The sequence below is a fragment of the Scylla paramamosain genome, chromosome 5 (genome assembly GCF_035594125.1).
Source record: "Scylla paramamosain isolate STU-SP2022 chromosome 5, ASM3559412v1, whole genome shotgun sequence".
In the NCBI taxonomy this organism is placed as follows: Eukaryota; Metazoa; Arthropoda; class Malacostraca; order Decapoda; family Portunidae; genus Scylla; species Scylla paramamosain.
In genome coordinates, this window is record NC_087155.1 from 22,122,556 (window position 1) to 22,127,555 (window position 5,000).

Here is a 5,000-nt window from a genome sequence, read left to right on the forward strand (position 1 = left end):
AGAACAATAGGAGGGACCCCATCAGGTCCATAAGCCTTCCGAGGGTTTTAGGCCAGCGAGGGCATGGGGAAAACATCATTACGAAGAATTTTAATACGTGGCATGAAGTAGTCAGAGGGTGGAGGAGAGGGAGGAACAAGCCCAGAATCGTCCAAGGTAGAATTTTTAGCAAAGGGTTTGAGCAAAGAGTTTCAGCTTTAGAAATAGATGTGATAGCAGTGGTTGCCATCTGGTGGAAGTAGAGGAGGGAAAGAAGAAGAAGCAAAGTTATTGGAGATATTTTTGGCTAGATGCCAGAAAATCACGAGGGGATGGTTAGATCTTGAAAAGGTTTTGACATTTTCTGTTAATGAAGGAGTTTTTGGCTAGTTGGAGAGAACCAGACCTTGGCATGGTTCCGGGCAGAAATATAAAGTGCATGAGATTCTGGGTGAAGGAAGGCTTAAGTACCTTTTTGTGGGCCACCTCTCTATCATGTATATATAGCACGAGAACAAGCTGTCGTTAAACCAAGGTTTAGGAAGGTTTAGGACAGAGAAAAAGAGTGAGGAATGTACGGCTCCATGCAGGACACTATCACCTCTGTTATGCGCTCAGCACACAAAGACGGGTCTCTGACACGGAAGCAGTAGTCCATTCCAAGGAAAATCCAAGGAAATGCTTTCTTTCTACCTACAGCTCATAGTATTTACTCTTTTTTATTTTTTTTCTTGCTTTATAAAGTTTCGTCTAAAGCCTTGAATCTGTAAATATCTTCTACAAAACATCATGTTCAGCTTTTATCCTTCCTTCTCTCGAATCATCGGTTTACTGCCATCACCCTGCTGAGTTCTATTCGATATTCATTCCTTGCATCCACCTCTCTCTCCTCCTCTCTCTCCTCTCTCTCTCCTCTCTCTCCTCTCTCCTCTTCTCCTCTCTCTCTCTCTCTCTCTCTCTCTCTCTCTCTCTCTCTCTCTCTCTCGGCCCTTTTCACATTTTAACCTTATCTTACTAACATTCTCTTTGATTCTTTATTTCTCGACCCTCACTTGCCATCCTTGCTATCTGCACTTCTCTTCTTCGTCGCCGTGCCTCCTCCACTCACCTGCTACCCCCAAAACGTTCCCCCTTCCTCAGCTTTCACCGTCACCGTCCAATAAATCCTCCCTTTGCCTTCCTTGCGTTGCCTTCTTCGAGTCCCTGAGATACATTACCCATTTCCTGCTCACTTCTTCCCGCCACTTTTTTCCCTCTGTCTGTTTTTTTTTGTTTTTTTTGTCGGTGTATTTTTCGATGAAATACTAAATAGAAGGGCAGACTTTTTGGCTTTTATGTCACATCGATCTGAGTCACATTTTTATGACTAAAGTTTGATGGTTCTTCTGGTTTATTGATCAGTCGTGTTCTTACTGCCTGCTTGCTTGCCTTCTCCCCCCCCCCACTCTCTCTCTCTCTCTCTCTCTCTCTCTCTCTCTCTCTCTCTCTCTCTCTCTCTCTCTCTCTCTCTCTCTCTCTCTCTCTCTCTCCCTCTCTCTCTCATCTCTCTCTCTCTCATTTAAACATCCATATATACATGAACTACAGGTCTACAGGGTTACGTTGCCTCGTGCCCTATCTAAAAGACCTTAAATATTACTATATAGTGATAAAAAAATTAACATTTACATTTATAATTATGAAATTATCTCCAGTGCTTAGATACTAAAAAAAGAAAAAAAAAATATACAGTGGCACATAGAGGGCAAGTGTTCATGTCACTAGGCAGCACTATCGGGGTTGGAAGGGTAGGCCCTCCACCTGTGAGCCGCCAGCTTTCACCTGCGGTGTTGACATTTGCTGATCACGTGTTGTGCCCGTGGTGAAGCTGTTCCACAGGCGGGCAGTCCTTGCAGTATAGGTAATGTCCTGAGGTGCTGACTAGACCGTGACCTTGGTACGTCCACAAGCTGATCGCTGGTGGACACCGTCCCTCGTGTCCCTCCAGGCAGCTCGCAGTGGTAACCTCAGTCTGGGTAGGTGTGGCACTTCCTGTACCTGGGCCTTGTGGAACACCTCAAGCGCTCCGACATCCCGCCGGTATTCCAGGGAGTCCAGGGGAGCCAGTTCCTGTGATGGCAGCTGGAGGTGGTTGACCTCCACCCAGCCGCATGACTCTCCGCTCAACTTTGTCTACCTTCCTCATATGCGTGGGTGCACTAGACATCCATGACAGGGCAGCGTACTCCAGGTAAGGCCTAATCTGTGCCTTATACAGCAGGAGTATTCCCTCTGCTGTCGAGGAAAGACCTTACCCTGCGCAGGGTGGAGGACGCGGAGGGAAGCCTGTCGAGCGATGGTCTGGAGGTGCAGGCCGAAGCGTAGTTCCCGGTCCACGTCCACTACGAGGATCCTGATGTGGTCTTCAAGATGCAGTGCCGTGTCTCCAAACTACACGCGCCCTTCTATCTGATGGGGGGTGGCTGTAGATTGGGATACTACCATCGCCTACGTCTTGTTGGGGGCAAAGTTAACCTGCCGTCACTCACCCCACTCCTTTATCAGGTTGAGTTTATGACTAAACTCAACAGCCACTTGCCGGCTGTCCTGTTGTCTGTAGGATTGGGAGAACGTGCAGTCGTCAGCATAGGCAAATATACCTAGCACGAGCTGCAGCAGGTCGTCCACGTACAGGTTCCACAGGATCGGGCCCAGTACGGAGCCCTGTGGAACCGATACACGCACCGGCTGGGCACGCGATGCCTGACCATTTACGACAACGTGAAGAGTCCTGTCCTGGAGGTAATCACTCAGCAGGTGTAGTAGGTCGCTCTGGATGCCTTTTCCGCGCAGCTTCTCTAGCAGGCCAGCGTGCCACACTCGGTCAAAGGCTCCTGCTATGTCTAAGGCTACTACCAGGGTGTCCAGAGCATCATCGAGGGCATCTTGCCAGTCGCGGGAGAGGAGTAGGAGGTCCAAGGTGGACCGTTCAGCTCTGAATCCGAATTGCTGGTTCGAGAGGAGGTTGTTATCAGGTGGCGACATATTTCCACCGCCACAATGCTTTCGAACACCTTGCCCCCCACAGACAGTAGGGAGATTGGCCTGTAGTTGCCTGGATCAGACTTGGCGTTCCTCTTGTGGACTGGCACCACGCGTGCCTCCATCCACACGGAGGGCCAAGTGTTTTCTTTCAGGCAGGCCGTGAAGACCTGTGAGAGCGGCCCTGAAGCACTTGCGCAGTGCTTCAGGGTCCGTGGGCTGACGTCGTCTGGCCCTGTGGCCTCTCTAACGTCGACTTCTCTCAGCAGGTGCTCCACCTTCTCCCTCGTCACCTCCAGGGTTGTGACCGTCTCGGCTGTCTCCAGTTCTAGGCGTGGAGGAGGCCTCCCTGGGTCTTTGACGGTCATCTCCGCGAAGTGTTCAGCCAGTAGCTCTGCCTTGTCCCGGCTGTTGGATGCATGGAAGCCGTCTGGTCTGGTGAGGGGAGGAATGGCTTCCTGGCGGTTTATACCCTGCCTCTCCTTCACAAGGGTCCACCAGTTCTTATTTCCAACTCCAGACCTCCCACCTCCTTTTTGCCCACTTGCTAGTTGCCTCCACATGCCTGAATGCTTTCCGGTGGAGGTTCTTGTTCCTTTGTGAAGGGTTTCTCTTGTACCGGAGCCAGGCAGAGTATTTCCTCTCAGCAGGAAGGCGACAGCGATAACCAAAGTAGGGGAGGTCTCAAGGCTTAGAGGTGAAGCAGCGGCGTGGGACGTGTTTCTCCTGCAGAGCGAGTATGCGCGCGGTGACGGATCGTGCTTTGCACTCAGCTCCTCCAGAGCAGACTGTTCCAGTCAGTACTGCACAGAGCTTGACGCAGAGAGGCTCAGTCGGCTTGATCCCACAGCCAGATGGAGCGGGTTGTGTCCTCATCACGTGCCGCACTTACGTTTATGTGAGTCAGGACAACATAGTGGTCTGAGCTGCCCACAGGCCCAAGCTGATGGCTGACAACAGCCCCCTCCAGCACATCAGTGATGACAGGATCAAGCGACCCTCCCCGCACGTGGGTGGGGAAGCTGACACACACACACACACACACACACACACACACACACTCTCTCTCTCTCTCTCTCTCTCTCTCTCTCTCTCTCTCTCTCTCTCTCTCTCTCTCTCTCTCTCTCTCTCTCTCTCTCTCTCTCTCTCTCTCTCTCTCTCTCTCTCTCTCTCTCTCTCTCTCTCTCTCTCTCTCTCTCTCTCTCTCTCTCTCTCTCTCTCTCATGCACAGCGAGAGAAGAGAGGAGAGAAAGAGGGAGTGGAGTGGGGGTGTGGGAAGGAGGGGATGCTGTACTGTCAAGGCTGTGGCAGGTCTTCCTTTGCTGGTGATGGAAAGGGAGGGGCGGCCTAGAAGAGGAGGGAGAGGGTGAAGTTAAGAGTGAGAGAAGGGTTAGAGGGTGTCACTTGAAGGAGCGAGACACGTAGGCTCTCGCTGAAGGGCTGTGGGGTGTGGCGATAATTACCAATGATATACCCTTCTTGTTGTTGTTTTCCTTATCAACTACCAACACTATTTGATTTATTTTCCATTTTCTTTTCACAACGCTGCGTCAGTTTGTAGTTCGCAAATACGCACACATTGATATAATTGAACACTCGGGTTTAGGTCGTCGCCCGGAGAGGTGAATCGAAACAAGTTATGAGAACGTGCCTTGGAAATTGGCGTAAGTTATGTATTTACGCATGTTTGTTTCTCTGCTTGTTTGCTTGTCTGTCTGCAAGATATTTTAGAAAGTCACCGAAGGATTTCATTTAAATTCACTGAAAGGTGGGTCTTTGATGAAGAAAGAAATATATGCCGAAGCAAAAAAACATATTAGAAGCATTTCCAAGGAGTCTCACCCATACAAGTCTACCGAGAATGTTCCCCACTTTTCACCAAGTCTACGGAACATATTTGCCATAGTTTGAGTGCTTTCTTTTTCTTGGTGTGTGTGTGTGTGTGTGTGTGTGTGTGTGTGTGTGTGTGTGTGTGTGTGTGTGTGTTTGTGTGTGTGTGT

The 5,000-nt window shown here is 50.0% G+C and overlaps 1 protein-coding gene across 1 annotated transcript in view; it reads left to right on the forward strand.

The window, feature by feature from the left end:
- LOC135100959 (uncharacterized) overlaps positions 1 to 5,000 on the forward strand; it is a 228,424-nt gene that overhangs the window by 83,005 nt on the left and 140,419 nt on the right. The window lies entirely within an intron of this gene.